Below are 17,464 nucleotides of genomic sequence, written 5' to 3'. Positions count from 1 at the left end.
AGATTAAGACTTCAGTAGAAATAATAGACAATGGCTATACTCCAAAGATAAAGATAATTAAATCAAAGAACTTTCATAACTTTTAGGACAATACAACTATATTTGCATATAAACTGATTAAAAAAAAATACACAAAATGTGATATAAAAACTAACACTCATGATTTTGAACACAGCTCTCACGTGAATATATAAGACGGTCATTTGTTTCTTTTTCCTATGTGGACAATAAACTCTTCTAACAACAGTATTTCGGTAACGACTGTTGGAATAAATAAGTTGTTCTTTTAAATTTAGTTCTTATAAAACCAATATAAAAAATTTTGAAAACACATGTAATTTACAATATCCACACTTGGCCCTTTCCATTCAAAATAAACTACCTCCATACAAGACTTTATAGTTACATTTAAAGAAAACAAAATCCATAGTCTGAAATATGGGGATCCCTATGCATTTAAGTATTGTTTTCAGGTAACAATTAATGCTTTTAAGCTAAAAACAAACAGGTAACAATTAATGCTTTTAAACTAAAAACAAACAAAAAACCCACTTTACATTAATTTTAGGACATTAACCCTAAACCAACGTTAGTCTTGTCTTTTTTCTTATTCTCCTATTAGAATTTTCTACTTTATGACAATTCAGAATCAAAGAAAAGAAAATTAGAAAGCACTATACAAACTAATTTATTCATCTACATGTAAAATTTTTTCTTAGTCATTAGGTGTCTCCCTTTATTATACAGAAGAAATAAATCATAGGTGAGAAGGGAAAACAAACTTCCTTTTTGCAAACGTAAATTTAAAAGTTTAATGGTAATATTGAGATTACTATCACTTGTTTGGAGTTTGATTATTTTCTGTTAGTAAAATTAGTCCTGCAAGGAAAAACATGAATGTTTTTTAATTTGTTTGCTGTTGAACCCAAGTTTGCTTTTATTGCCCTCCTAATCAAAGTAGATTTAAAATGTTCTCCATGAAAAGAAGTGAAAACTTACTACTTTTTAAAATTACTTTTCATAAGAAGATAAGGATTTCTCCTCTCCTTTTCTTTTTTGAGTAAACAGACATCAGAGACTTTAAGGGGTAAATTCACTAAATTAGATACATTTTAAAGAACCATTGTTCTATCTTTAAAGCTCTAGTTTTCCTAAAATTGCCTAAGGACAGCGATACAAAGATTACTTGGGAAAAGAGACAGTCAACTTCTATTTCATAGTCCTTGTCAACCAGAGGCTGGCCAGCAACATCTTTCATGCCTGCTTACTCTAAAAGAATAGCGTCTGTTTTTCAGGGGGTTTTCCATACTTTCCCTTCTACCTTTTCATTTTCACTTTTTATACTGCAGTCTGTCTAATCCAGAAATAAAATTAATGTTGAGGAAAAATTGTCATTCTTCAGCTAGAAAGAGAAATGGCTAAGTAGGTGGAAATGAAGACCCATATTATAAAGATTAATAAAGGTAAGACTCAAAGACCATCACTTACAGGAACTTTCAAAGAAAATGGTTACAATTTCCAGAAACGGTGTCAGATGTTTATATTACCTTCAATTTAAATAGTTAAATAAAAGAAACAAAGTATGAAGTACAGAGAGAAAGAAAAAATAACACGGAGGGACACACTGAGGGGCAATTATGACAGCAATATATATTATTTACTACAACATAAATAATGACTGAAAAATAACACCTAAAATCACATGATTGGTTTCGGCTTCCTTGTTCCAGTTAACAGCTAAGATAATCAAACGTCATTTAAAAAAAGGAAAACCTCTAAACTGGTATCTTTAAATGAGTATCAAAGAAAACAGCACATTTTGAAGAATTAAAAAGCCTAATTGTAAGCAGGCACAACAGGACTTCAAACTATAAGCCTATAAAATCTAAAAAGGCTTTTGTTTTAATACTTACATTGGAGAAGGAAAAGAACTTCAGTTCCATACATAATTTCTTTGGCTTATGTGTTTAGAACAGTTACATGATTTCTGAAGGAGGTGATCTCTGTCAAAAAATATTTTCATGTAATCTGCACCCACTAAGTAAGTAAATCAATCACCATATTTCTCCTAATATTGTTTGTGGTAATGCTCCCCACACAAAATTAACTGAAAGAAATTAAGACAAAACATTTCCTTTTAGCGTACATATTTTCTAACATATTCATGAACATAAGCCAAAAAAAGTATTCCTCTAATTAAAAAAAACCCAATGAAAATTTTTAGAATACTTTTTGCATCTAAGTATATAAAGATTCTTTGTATATTTATATTAGAACAGAAATTCTAAAACAATAAAACACTGACCATCATCACTTAGAAAATATGTCTTTTTTTACAACACCATCCCCTAACTGAGGAAGCAGAGAACTGATTTAAGCAGGAAAGCCCATGGGTAAAATATATATAAGCTTCATAAAATGATTATCTTAACAAGCAACTTAAGTTAAATTTGTAATTTATAAACTCATAAACTCTATTACATTTCTTTTATTTGAAAAAAAATAGGTTCTAAAACTTTCAGGACAGTTTTAAATGTATAGCAAATAAATATATCGAAACATGTTACTAAGATTCTTTTATCTTCTTTAAAGTGTCTGTAAAATTAATTGCACTCCTGAACTCTACTCAAATAAATAAAAACACTAACAAATTTATTTTATATGACAAGCTCATAAGCTTTAAAAGTTCATTAAGAGCCTAGCAATAATATTTTCAGTGCATTTTACTATTACTTATTGATCCTAATGCACTTGACTTATCTATAGAGATAAAACTTATCTTGACCTTGCTGAATACAAATAGCCTAGACTAAAACCTGGGATGGCTTCTCTGGGGGAAAACAGATAATAGTTAGCAAGATGAGACAAGAACTGTAAGTACTCAATACAAATGCCTCAACAAAATGAAAATTTGTTTTATTCTCAGTTTGGTAGTAAGAAACCAGAAAACAATAGTTTTATATCTATAGATAAATAGCATTAAATTATTTTCTCTAATAAACCTAACACAGCTTAAAAAACTAGTTTAGTCTCTTTGTAGTATTCTTCTTTATGTGATTCTTCAAAACACCTGGCCCCATCTGTCTTAGCTGTACCCTAAAGCACAAAGGAATATGGGGCTGATAGGAGGAAGGGAAAAAACTAAAATGCCTTCCTTTAGGGCCATCTATAACATCAGAGAAACTAAGGAGAAAATAACAGAGCGTTTTCTGAAGGTGCATATAAATTTTCAGTTCAGACCTTATTCTAATTCCACTAAAATATTCTGAAGTTACACTTACAGTGACTAATGCATAAAAGATATTTCTAAATGCTTTTTAAAAGTTGCATGGATGCTTCCCTCGCCGATGTTACTCCTCTCTCAAATTTTAACTCAACATTTTTATTGACAGAGTAAATAGCTAAGCAAAAGTTAAATTATCTATTTTGCCTTCCTAACTCTGTAAAATACAAAGTAGGCCAAATGCAAGCCCTTCTCCACCTTTTAAAATAAAGGCCCCTTTTGAAATAAAATAAACACAATTTCTACAGAGTGAATTTGACCCTTAACTATATTGTATAGTTTAGAAAAATAACTTATTGAAGAACATGTTAGCTGCCTAATTTCAGATAACTACCAATTAAAGATTTAAAAAAAATAAACCATCAAGTTTCCTAATTCTCAAATACGTTTATTTTACAAATATTAAAGCACAGAATGAAATTAATTTCAAGCACATTAAATTATTACTCATAATTTTTAAGTCCCAAGAAAATTATACAGCTAATAATCTATAATATGGTTTGAAATAAGATTTGTTTGTTTTAAACCACTTATGGAAGACTTCGTAGTTCATGGATGGTTATAAGTCTATAAATTACACTGCTGTCAACTTAAAATTCAGGCTTGAATTCTCTCAAATCTCTCTGCCCCAAAATATTTCCCAACACAGTTAGGCAGTGAATGCATATTTACTGTCATTTATCATAACACTTACACTCCTTTAAGAAAGAGAGGTATAATTTTAATTGTGCTTTAATATTCAATATTTTGTAGTTCGATATCTATATCAATATTGTATGATTTTAAAGAAGCATGAAAAAAATTATGCAGAGAATTTGCTAAGTAGATCAATGGCTTTCTTAAGCAGTATACTAATGCAGAAACAATTTTTTAAATCCTGCAAGAATTAGTTGTACACTATTATTATTCAGGGCACCTGAACACAAGATATTATTACTACAGCACATTAACTCTGCTATTTCTCAAGCTAGAACTAGGAATTTTAAGCGCTCTCTATCCAATAATATGCCCAAGGCACCTAAATAAAACATACTGTAATTTTATATACTTCCATCTACAATATTGCTTAGTGCTGATAAACAGCAATAAATAACTTTCTATATTTTAATAGGCGATAGATTTTGGCACTGGCTATAGATGAATACAAACTAAAAAAAATAAAATAAAATAACACCATCCACATACTCTACCACAAAGAATAGGCTCCATTGCTAATTATACAGGGAACTGATTTTAATTACACAGAGAACATTGCTTTTAAAAACATTTTCCAAACGCAAAGGCAGTCGGGGGTAGTTAGTGAAGCAATAAAACACTTCTATCATGTTCCAACAGTGCCCTCTTCTGGTAAGTGTAGAACTTTGCAGAAAAAAAAGACATCTATGAAAGAAACTTTAATTACGGATATTTTGTCTTTCTTTAATATAAATAAGAAACTCAGCTTGTGACACTTTAAACCTAAATCAATGTTTAACTTGACATTTGAAAAGCTTCCTGGTGAAATCTGTAGTTTTGAAATAACTGAATTCAAGAAATCAGCTGCCTAAAAGAAAATCTGTATACCTTACCCATTGCTACACTTTTTTTTAAGCAAAGAATAAATATTAGAAATATTTGGATAATCCATCAATATTCATCAATATAAAATTTCCATATTTATTAAAAGAAACTAAAATCTTATTCACTAAATGTATGGATTTTTATCTAATTCTTAGGCCGTCACGCATATAATGTCAAATCAGCATTGGTTATTTGTAATCAACTTAGATTCAGAGAAAATTTATTTCCCCCACTTATGTCTTTTTAACCAGCAAGAATGTCTTTAAATCAAAAAAGTATTTCTGTAAGAAGAATGCCTTTGGTTTCAGTATCAGCTAACAATCTATGCTTAGCACCTGGCTCTCAATAACAAAATAACCATCATTATTAATACAGTTCCTTTGTTTCAAGTAAAAACTCAACCACTTATGAAAGTCTGATTCACAAGAATCATAAAACAAGACTTAAAATTACACACACTTGGAAATCTTTGTATCTTTTGTGTACAATAGGAAACTTTTTCTTTCTTAAACTTTATATTGAAATAACTTCAAACATACAAGACAGTGCAAAAATAATACAAAACCCTTACAGAGAACTCGAATATACCTCTCTCCCAGATATCCACATTCATCAATTTTAACATTTTGCCACATTTGCCATGTCATTCTATACATCCATCCTTCCATCCATCCATCCACCCATCAATCCATATGTCTAACTACAGACAGGAAACTTCTAAAAAGTGAATTAATGAAGTTTAAAAAAGTTACATTGAACAACTATTTTAAATCTCTAGCAAAAATAAACTATTCCCTATGCCTAGAACTGCAGAAAATTTCCTGTTGTCTTTCATTATACATCAACAGATTATTTCTATCACAGATACATACAATTCAACTTATGAAAATTATGTTTTAAACCAGTATAAGAACTTCATGACTGTAGAGGATACCAATTTGTTTTACATAATATGGAACTCTGGGATGCAAGAAAGGTATTAACTAGAATACATTTTTTCAACAATTTAAATATGGGGGTGAAGTGAGGGGGGTGTGTGGAGGAAGGGATCAAGAACAAAGCAGCCACCAGCAGGAAACTGTCAGGTCTTTGGTAGGGGGAGGGTTGTTGAGAGGTCCAAGGAAGGAACTTGGAGAAAAAAAGAGAAGGAAGCAGAAATCAAATAAAAAAAGTGTGGAGTTCATTTGCTAGGTAGGAACAATAAAATCTTTCAAATGAGAAAGTTTTATTGATGGTTAAGAAAGTCACCATCCTGACACTTCTGCAACAAAAGACCATCATTCCTCACTAAGTAATCAAGAGAGAAATGGAATTTACATCACAAAAAAATTATTTTATAATGAACTGCCAGAAAGTATCTTCTAAATTAAGCAACTCTCATGTAAAGAAACAAACTGACCACTGGAAGAAAACAGAGGAAACAAAAATTATGAAAACAGCAGAAAATTATGTTAGACAAAAAAAAAAAAAAAAAAAATGGAGAGAATATATCCAAATGGATATGAAAAATTTTTTTAAAGATATACTCCCTGAAAAACTCAGGACTGACATCTGATATACAGTAGTTACAAAGTACAACAATGACAGATGAGAATTTCAAAATTAAAGAAGAGTGATAGATTACAAAAAGGAAAGAATCCAATCAACCATTCTTGGGATCAGAATTTTATTATTTCCTAATCAAAAGAATGAGTTCAAAATAATTAAAACCCTGGGATGTGGGTTAGCTGGTAGTAGATACCTGAAACTATCAAACTACAACCCAGAACCCATGAATCCTGAAGATGATTGTATAAAAATGTAGCTTATGATGGGTGACAATGGGATTGGGAAAGCCATAAGGACCACACTCTCCTTTGTCTAGTTTATGGATGGATGAGTAGAAAAATAGGGGAAGGAAACAAACAAACAGACAAAGGCACCCAGTGTTCTTTTTTACTTTAATTACTCTTTTTCACTTTAATTATTATTCTTGTTATTTTTGTGTGTGTGGTAATGAAGGTGTCAGGGATTGATTTTGGTGATGAATGTACAACTATGTAATGGTACTGTGAACAATCGAATGTACGATTTGTTTTGTATGACTGCGTGGTATGTGAATATATCGCAATAAAATGAATATTCAAAACAAAACAAAAAAATAAAACAAAACAAACAAAAAGAATGAGTTCAAATTAAGCCTCTACTGAACAAGTAGTGGGGAAGAAGGGGATTCCTTAGAGTCATTTTTTCCCCTTGCTGATACCCACATTACTATTTGTATAATATTATAGACTAGCTTTCATTTCTCCTCATCATCTGAAAAAGGGGGGGTAAGGGATGTGCAAGTGAAGTCCATAAATTTAAACATGGATAAAATGGAATTAAATGAAGCCCTCAAAGAATTTAACTTTCTGAAAACTGTTTCTTCTTTTTGGCTAACCAAAATTCGGGAGTCAAGCATGACAACATTGGCAAAGGATTAAAAAGAGACAATTTATAATGGGAAAAAATACAAATAGTTAATAAACATAAACACATCCATTGGTTATCAAATGCATGCAAAACATAAACATTTATCATCAATAAGCCTGACAGAGATGAAAAAGAATGAAAATCCACATTATTGGCTCAGGTGGAGGGCACTAGGCATTTTCATGCCACCAGGAACAGTGCCCACTGGTAAAACCTCTCTGGAGGGCTATTTGAAATATATACCAAAAGCTTAAAAACATGGCTATCCTTTGAATTAACTCTCCAATTCTACTACTAAGATTTCTCTTAAGGCAATCATTAGAAAGTACAGATAGATATGAGATCAAAGATGGTAAAGAAAGCAACCTACATGTCACAAAAGGGATCTATGTAATAAGTTATCCTAATGGTTACCTGTAACCATTACGATAAGGTTACAGGTAAGGAAAGGCATTTATAGTAAAGAAAAGGCAAATTAGAAAATAGTATATATGGTATGAACTCCTTTTGGAAAAAAGAAACTAATAAGAACAATATACATGCTATACACATACACGCAGGGAAAAATTAGGAAGGAAATAGCCCATTACATAGTGGGATTATAACTGATCGCTTTCTTTTTATTTTATCCATGCTTTAAAATTTTTCAATAATTAAGTTTTATCATATAATTTTTTAATCTTCATTTTATTGAGATATATCCACATACCACGCAGTCATACAAAATAAATCGTACATTCGATTGTTCACAGTACCATTACATAGTTGTACATTCATCACCTAAATCAATCCCTGACACCTTCATTAGCACACACACAAAAATAACAAGAATAATAAAGTGAAAAAGAGCAATTGAAGTAAAAAAGAACACTGGGTACCTTTGTCTGTTTGTTTGTTTCCTTCCCCTATTTTTCTACTCATCCATCCATAAACTAGACAAAGGGGAGTGTGGTCCTTATGGCTTTCCCAATCCCATTGTCACCCCTCATAAGCTACATTTTTATACAATTGTCTTCGAGATTCATGGGTTCTGGGTTGTAGTTTGATAATTTCAGGTATCCACCACCAGCTACCCCAATTCTTTAGAACCTAAAAAGGGTTGTCTAAAGTGTGCGTAAGAGTGCCCACCAGAGTGACCTCTCGGCTCCTTTTGGAATCTCTCTGCCACTGAAGCTTATTTCATTTCCTTTCACATCCCCCTTTTGGTCAAGAAGATGTTCTCCATCCCACGATGCCAGGTCTACATTTCTCCCCGGGAGTCATATTCCACGTTGACAGGGAGATTCCCGCCCCTGGGTGTCTGATCCCACGTAGGGGGGAGGGCAGTGATTTCACCTTTCAAGTTGGCTTAGCTAGAGAGAGAGGGCCACATCTGAGCAACAAAGAGGCATTCGGGAGGAGGCTCTTAGGCACAATTATAGGGAGGCCTAGCCTCTCCTTTGCAGCAACCGTCTTCCCAAGGGTAAAACCTATGGTAGAGGGCTCAACCCATCAAACCACCAGTCCCCTATGTCTGTGGTCATGTTAGCAACCATCGAGGTGGGGTAGGCCAATACACCTGCATTCTCCACAGGCTCCTCAAGGGGGCATTACATATTTTTTTCCTCGTTTTTCTTTTTCTTTTTTTTAACTTTCCTTTCTTTTTTAAATCAACTGTATGAAAAAAAAATTAAAAAAAAAACATACAATAAAAGAACATTTCAAAGAGACCATAACAAGGGAGTAAGAAAAAGACAACTAACCTAAGATAACTGCTTTACTTCCAACCTGTTCCTACTTTACCCCAAGAAAGTTACCTAATATAGCAACATTTCTGTGAACTTGGTCCTACTATATCCATCAGAAATTAACAATCATATAATTTTAAAAAGTTTTATTTTTATTTTTAAAATAGGAGTAGGACATGAGAATATAGTATAAAACCTCTGGATTAACAAACAAAATAGGGAGTTGTTCTATGATGTCTTAGCTTACGCTCTGAATTCCGAATACAATTATCTGAGTTCCAATCTTGTTCAGAAGACAATACGCAGTTATGATTAAAAGTATGAATTCTAGAGTCAGATCTTCTGAAGTTTAAATCTCATAAAACATGACTGCTAAAGGGTTGCGCCAGAATTCACACCCAAGACCGTGTACTTACAAAGTTTATGACATAGCGGTTATGGTTTTAACCACTATGTCAGACTGCTTTCACTCCTCAATGGGAAGTATAGTTGTGCTATGGTTGTTCTTGTTACTACTATTGTTGGATGATGATTTTCTATTCTACTTTCAGAACATTTCACTTGTCAAACCATATAATAAAAATCTAAATCTTCATTATGGCTAACAAATATATCAAACTTCCTTTCCATCCAAAGCTATGCAAGGCCTTCATCAATAAATTACTGGTAGTCATCCTGTCTCCTTCATACTGAAACTCCATACGGACTGTGTGTGGCCTTTCTCAAATTCTATATATACTCGAGCACACTGCAGATCTAGTTACAGTAGAGTACAACATGGCTAACTCAGAGCTAGAGTGTGATTTTTTGAATGAGTCAGGAAATAACAGTTCTTGAGTTCCAGTTTAAACACTGGGCCTCCTGAAACCTCAGCATCAGCATTTCAATTCTAAAAGAAATCAATCCCTACACAAAAACTAACTCAAAGTGGATCAAAGACCTCAATATAAAAGAAAGTACTAAAAAACTCCTAGAAGATAATGTAGGGAAGCATCTTCAAGACCTTGTATTAGGCAGCCACTTCCTAGACCTTATACCCAAAGCACAAGCAACAAAAGAAAAAATAGATAAATGGCAACTCCTCAAGCTTAGAAGTTTCTGTACCTCAAAGGAATTTGTCAAAAAGGTGAAGAGACAGCCAACTCAATGGGAAAAAATTTTTGGAAACCATGTATCTGACAAAAGCCTATCTTGCATATATAAAGAAATCCTACAACTCAATGACAATGCCTCTTTGTTGCTCAGATGTGGCCCTCTCTCTCTAGCTAAGCCAACTTGGCAGATGAAATCACTGCCCTCCCCCCTACGTGGATCTGACACCCAGGGTGTAAATACCCCTGGCAACATGGAATATGACTCCCGGGGAGGAACCTGGACCCGGCATCGTGGGATGGAGAACATCTTCTTGACCAAAAGGGGGATGTGAAAGGAAATGAAATACGTTTCAGTGGCTGAGAGATTCCAAAAGGAGCTGAGAGGTCACTCTGGTGGGCACTCTTACGCACAATATAGACAACCTTTTTAGGTTCTAATGAATTGGAATAGCTAGCAGTAAATAGCTGAAACTATCAAACTACAACCCTTGAACCTTGAAGATGAATGTATAACAATGTAGCTTATGAGGTGTGACAATGTGATTGGGAAAGCCATGTGGACCACACTTCCCTTTGTCCAGTGTATGGATGAATGAGTAGAAAACTGGGGGCAAAAAAAAAATAAAATAAAAAGCACCCAGTATTCTTTTTTACTTTAATTGTTCTTTTTCACTTTAATTTTTATTCTTATTATTTTTGTGTGTGTGGTAATTAAAATGTTCAAAAATTAATTTTGGGTACTGGGCAGAAGGCGACCGCTCTGCGGCTTGGGTAAAAATGCCTCGTTTTTGTAAAAGCAGCACAAGCTGGTAAACAGGGTCCTGCAAAGAGACGTCTTGCAGAACAGTTTGCAGTTGGGGAGATAATAACTGACATGACAAAAAAGGAATGGAAACTAGGATTTCCCATTGGTCAAGGTGGCTTTGGTTGTATATATCTTGCTGATACAAATCCTTCAAAATCCGTTAGCAATGATGCACCCTGTGTTGTAGAAGTGTTATAGGTTTATGTTAATGGATCGCTTTGGGAGTGACCTTCAGAAAATAAAATATATGAAGCAAATACCAAACAGTTTTCTCGAAAGACTGTTTTGCAGCTAAGCTTAAGAATTCTGGATATTCTGGAATATATCCATGAGCATGAATATGCACACGGAGATATCAAAGCCTCAAATCTTCTTCTGAGCTACAAGAATCCTGACCAGGTGTACCCGGTAGATTATGGCCTTGCTTATCGATACTGTCCAGAAAGAGTCCATAAGGAATACAAAGAACACCCCAAAAGATGTCACTATGGCACTCTTGAATTCACCAGCATCGATGCACACAATGGTGTGTTCCCCTCAAGACAGGATGATTTGGAAATACTTTGTTATTGCATGATCCAGTGGCTCAGTGGCCGTCTTCCTTGGGAGGATAATTTGAAAGATCCTAACTATGTTAGCGATGCCAAAATTAGATACAGAGAAAATATTGCAGGTTTGATGGACAAATGTTTTCCTGAGAAAAACAAACTAGATGAAATTGCTAAATACATGGAAACAGTGAAATTACCGAAAAACCTCATTATCAAAATTTATGAGATATACTTTTGCAAGGATTCAAAACTATAGGAAGTAAGGATGATGGCACACTGGACCTCTGTGTTGTGGAGAATGGAGGTTTGAAAGCAAAAACAGTAACAAAGAAGCGAAAGAAAGAAATTGAGGAAAGTGCAGCATCCAGAGTCGAAGATATGGAATGCTCAAATATAAAGACAGAGGAGGCCGTACAACCCGAACAAGAACTAGAAAGAGTCCAGAAGTAAATCAAATCCTGTGAACCAATTTTTCTTTTCTTTCTTTTCATTTGTCTTTTTTCTTTTTTTCTATTTTAATGTTTTATTTTCATGTGAGTCCTGATGGATTGGGAATTGAAAATTAAATACCTGTGTCATTGAAAAACACTTGTAAACTTTTTTTTATTAAATAAATGCTCTGTACAAAAAAAAAAAACTAATTTTGGTGATGAATGCACAACTATATAATGGTACTGTGAACAACTGAATGTACACTTTGTATGACTGCATGGTATGTAAATACATATCAATGAAACTGAATTAAAAAAATAAAATAAGTGAGTGATGAAGTACTAATTCCTTACTCTAAATATAAAATTGTTGTCATGTACATACTTGAAACCACCTTTTTAAAAACTGCTTTCCCCAGTGGAATTTAAACTTCATACTGATCCAAAATTTAATTTATCTTTTAAATTTAGGGTTATTTCAGGTAGATTACATTTTAGAATGTACCATAAAAACAAGTTAATAAACTTCTTTTCGATTTACAACCTAAGCATTAACCTGATGCATTTAACACTCCAGGGTTTTCTTGAAACTTACTTCTAACAGGCTTTCTAGGTTCTTTTTTTATTCATCTGTCAACTTAGCTTTTACTGAAGTAATATTTCCTTTCTAATAACTTAAAAACTCTTCAATAGTTTCCCATTGAACTTAAAATAAAATCTTCATTCTTCTCCCTGATCACTGGATAAGAACTGGATTAGAAAGCCTCTAGACGAAAATATAGGAGAAAATCTTTGTGATCTTGGGTTAGGCAAAGATTTCTTATACCACTGCTTCTTCTTATACCACTGTTCTGGTTTGCTAATGCTGCCAGAATGCAAAACACCAGAGATGGATTGGCTTTTATAAAAGGGGATTTATTTAGTTACACAGTTACAATCTTAAGGCTATAAAGTGTCTAAGGTAACACATCGGCAATCGGGTACCTTCACTGGAGGATGGCCAATGGTGTCCGGAAAATCTCTGTTAGCTGGGAAGGCACGTGGCTGGCATCTGCTCCAAAGTTCTGGTTTCAAAATGGCTTTCTCCCAGGACGTTCCTCTCTAGGCTGCAGTTCCTCAAAAATGTCACTCTTAGTTGCACTTGGGATATTTGTCCTCTCTCAGCTTCTCCAGAGCAAGAGTCTGCTTTCAACGGCTGTCTTCAAAATGTCTCTCATCTGCAGCTCCTGTGCTTTCTTCAAAGTGTCCCTCTCAGCTGTAACACCTCTTCAAAACGTCACTCACAGCTGCACTCAGTTCCCTCTGCCTGTCAGCTCATTTATATGGCTCCATTGATCAAGGCCCACCCTAAATGGGTGGGGCCATGCCTCCATGGAAATATCCAATCAGAGTCATCACCCACAGCTGGGTGGGGCACATCTCCAAAGAAACACTCAAAGAAATCTAATCAAAACTGATAACGTCTGCCCACATGAGATTACATCAAAGACAGTGGTGTTTGGAGGACACAATACATTCAAACTGGCACAACCACTTTCCCTCCTCAGTAGGTTCTATACATACTGGCCTTATTTCTGTCTCTTGACTATATCAAGTTTAATCTTTGCTCTACAGCTTTTGCACTAGAGTGCTCTTTCTTTTGTCTAGCACACTCTTCTTCCCTGGTCTTCATGACTGGCTCTTTGTTGTCACTGCAATACCAGCTTAAATGCCCCCTTCTAATTCCAGGGTCAGTGAGTATCATACCCCCAGCTCCCTATTTCAATTCTGCTGAACACACAGCACCTAGCACCATTTCCTATTGTGTTATTTGGTGACTATGAGTTCACACTAGAATACAACTGCCATGGAAGCAGAATCTTGTCTATTTCATTTACTGCTACCTCCACAGTGCTTGGAACAGTGATGATACAGTGTAGATAGGTATTTGTTGAAAGAATTAAATTTAACTTCTAAAAAAAAACTAATTATAAAACAATATATGCACATTGAAGAAAACTTAGCATAAGGAAAGCATTTAAAAAATTACTTCCCAACCCAAACAAAACTGTTAGTAACATTTTGGTATATCCATCTCTAAGAAGTTTCTCAAGTGTTCTTAACTACTAATAGGGAAAGATCTAGAAAATATACTGTTAAATAAAAAAATAAAAGCAAGGTGCAGAACACTGTACATCATATGCTATATTATGTGTAAGAAATGGTAGGGAGGGATAAAATATACTCATAGTTGCTTTTCTCTGCATAAATAAACACTGAAAAGATATCAGAGAAACTAATAAAAGTGAGTAGTTACAGGGATGAAATGGGAATGAAATGGAGAAGGGATGGTTAGAAGCCTCCTCAATGTATACTGTTTATGTTGTTTTGATTTTTAAACTAGGTGAAAGTATTGCCCATTCAGGATAAAGAAATATCTTACTTACTAACTTTTCTATTTTTCTTTTAGTTCTGCCTGAGGATACCCCTAAATCTGGATGAACTCAATTGCCACTTGCCACATGCTTGCATTCAAACTGTTAAACATTGCTAAAGCAAAATAACATAACTGGGCCTGTTACTATTACCTACCTCAAACGAGGCCTTCCACACAGTTCAGTAATCATATTGCACATTGCTAGCTGGCTTGCTTTCCTAGTTTCTGAAATATTATTTCATACCTTCTCCACTCTCCTTAAACTGCTGACTTTCACTCCCCACTAACTTCACTCTCAGCTTCTCATTTGGTATCACAAGTCACTCACAAGCCATCAGTTGGGAACTCATTCCTAATCACATTCACCAAATCTAAGAATCTACTTTTTACTCTACTGAAATTCTCCTAAGACAATCTCGCCACACATATATGGTCAACTGATTTTCAACAAAGGAGCCAAGGTGATTCAATAAAGAATGGATTGCTTTTCAACAAGTGATGCAGGAACAACTGGATGTCCATATGCCAAAAAAGAAAAGAACCTCAACTGTTCTCATACTATACACAAAAACTAACTCAAAATGGATCATATACCTAAATGTAAAACCTAAAATTAGAAAGCCTCTAGACGAAAATAAAGGAGAAAATCTTTGTGATCTTGGGTTAGGCAAAGATTTCTTAGGTAGGACACAAAAAGTGCAAATCATAAAACTAAAAAATGATAAATTGGACTTCAGAATTAAAACTGCTCTTTGAAAGACACTGTTAATAAACTGAAAAGATAAACCACAGACTGAAAGGAAATATTTGCAAATTACATGTATGATAAAGGACTGGTATGCAGAACATATAAAGAACTCTCACAATTCAATAATAAAAAGACAGACAAGCCATATGAACCCAGTCATTCTACTCGTAGGCATTTACTCAAGAAAAATGAAAACGTGTTTACACAAAAACCTGTGTATGAAATTGTTCACAACAGCTCTATCCATCATTGTCAAAAATTTAAAAGAAGAAAACAAAAAATGTATATCAATTGGTGAACAGATAAATTGTGGTATATCCATAATATAGAATACTACAAAACAATAAAAAGTATTGGCCAATGATACATATAAAATGGATGAATCTCAAAAGCATCATACTGAAGAAGTCAGTCTCAAAAGACTACATACTGACTGATTCTATTCATATGACACTTCAGAAAAGGGAAAACAACAGAGGCAGAAAACAGATCAGTGGTTGCTTGGGGAGGTAGAGGGAGACTGATCACAAAGAGACACGAAAGAATTTCAGGAGGAATAGAAACATTCAGAATTCCGATTGTGGTGATGGTTGCATCACTGCATATATCTGTCACAACTCACAGAACTGTACATCGCAATATGTAAATTATAACTCAGTGTGATGGTTTGAAGCTGTATGTACCTCAGAAAATCGTGTTCTTAAATTTAATCCATTTCTGTGGGTGTGGGTCTTTTGGTGAGTAGGATCTTTAAGTTAAGATGTGACTCACCTTATTCAGAGTGACTCTTAATCTTCTTACTGAAATCCTTTCTAAGAGGATGAAATTCAGAGAGAGACGCAAAGAAAAAGTCACAGAAACTGAAAGAAAAAGCCAGAAAAAAACAGGAAACCACTGAAACCAGAAGCTGGAAGCGACAAAATCCAGAAAAGAAGGGAGGCCAGCAGACACTGCCATGCCCCTTGCCATCTGACAGAGGAGTCCAGGATCGCTGGCAGCAGGTCTTTGGGAAGAAGGTATGGTCTTCAAAACTGTAACAGCCTCAAAACTGTAAGCTTGTATGCTAATAAATCCCTCTGTAAAAAAAAAAACCATTTTTGGTATATTGCATTGCAGCAGCTTTAGCAAACTAAAACACTCGATAAACCTGACCTAAAGAAAATCTTCTCATGTGTGCTCCCTATCCTGTTATCTTAGGAACCATACCCAGATCCTTTCCATCAGTATTCAAACGTGGTCTGGTTTCTCCAATCTTTAAAAAAATCCAAAATCTTCCCATGGCTCTTTTCCCAACCATCCACTGCTCAGGTACTAACCAATTTCACTATTCTCTTTCACAGCTGAGTTTTAGAACAAGTTGTTGAGATGTTAAGTCTCTTGCTTTCTCATTTAAATTCACTCTTTTTAAAAATTATTCCTGAAAATTCTGGGAAAATGGTGGTAGCAGTAGCAGCATAATTTTGGGATAGTTCTAAATCCTCACAAGAAAAGAGCAGAACAATGATATAGCAAAACCAAAAGCCACTGCTAATGTATACAACAAAACTAGGGGATAAGTAATCTCCACCAAATCCAAAATACAAGCAGATGCAGTCAAATGACCAAAAGCTACAAGATCTATTATCAGCATCTGTTCTAGAGAAAGAAGAGGAAAGCAACAGACCATTTGACAACCCAAGAACAGAAGATCCCCCATAATAACCAACAAATATTCACTGGAAAGTGCAGGTGCCAATTTGAGAACAGTGGCTGAAACTGGGAGGGGTTCTGCCCACTCCAACACACCAGATTAGCCCCAGAGCCCTGCAGTAAGATGTGAAGTGGCTGGAGAAGTCAAGCCTCTGTGAACTCTCAAAAATGACCCACTAGGAAACCCTTCCAGAACAGAGCCCCACCAGGAGGAGAATCTTCTAAGAGTGGAATCCACCTTAGGCAGAAATGGGACAACAGAGATGAAAAAAAAAGCTAAGGTCAACAAAAAAGTGGGGAAAGGGAACACTGACAAAATTGCAGAAAGCAAGCTGCCATGTTTTTTTAATACTATATGAAAACACCAAGAGTGAGCTATGAGAAGTTAGGAAAGTTACCTGAACCAAGTCTTCTTCTACAAGGAAAATTAATCTCAACAAAAATGAGCATCAGCAAAGTAGCAAGGTAAAAAACTATACAAAATTACTGTAAGAAAAAAAAAAAGAGAGAAGCAAATTAACATCCTACTGAAAATGAACACAAAACTGAAAGACATACTGAAAAGAAGAGAATTTTAAAACTCAGAAATGAGATGACAAGTAAAATATGTATAAATTTACAAAATCATCTTGGAAATAAAGTTTAATCTAGAAAATACACAAGAGCAAATAAACACAATAAATAGTGTCTTAAGAGAAAGAAGAAG

The 17,464-nt window shown here is 34.4% G+C and overlaps 1 protein-coding gene and 1 pseudogene across 1 annotated transcript in view; one reads left to right on the top strand and one right to left on the bottom strand.

Moving 5' to 3' along the window:
- TAF3 (TATA-box binding protein associated factor 3) overlaps window positions 1-17,464 on the bottom strand; it is a 207,763-nt gene that overhangs the window by 152,753 nt on the left and 37,546 nt on the right.
- On the top strand, window positions 10,906-11,924 carry LOC119541618 (annotated as a pseudogene).

The sequence above is a fragment of the Choloepus didactylus genome, chromosome 8, assembly GCF_015220235.1.
Source record: "Choloepus didactylus isolate mChoDid1 chromosome 8, mChoDid1.pri, whole genome shotgun sequence".
NCBI lineage: Eukaryota > Metazoa > Chordata > Mammalia > Pilosa > Megalonychidae > Choloepus > Choloepus didactylus.
The sequence above is the reverse complement of the archived record's forward strand: the minus strand, read 5'-3'. Positions and strand labels throughout refer to the sequence as shown.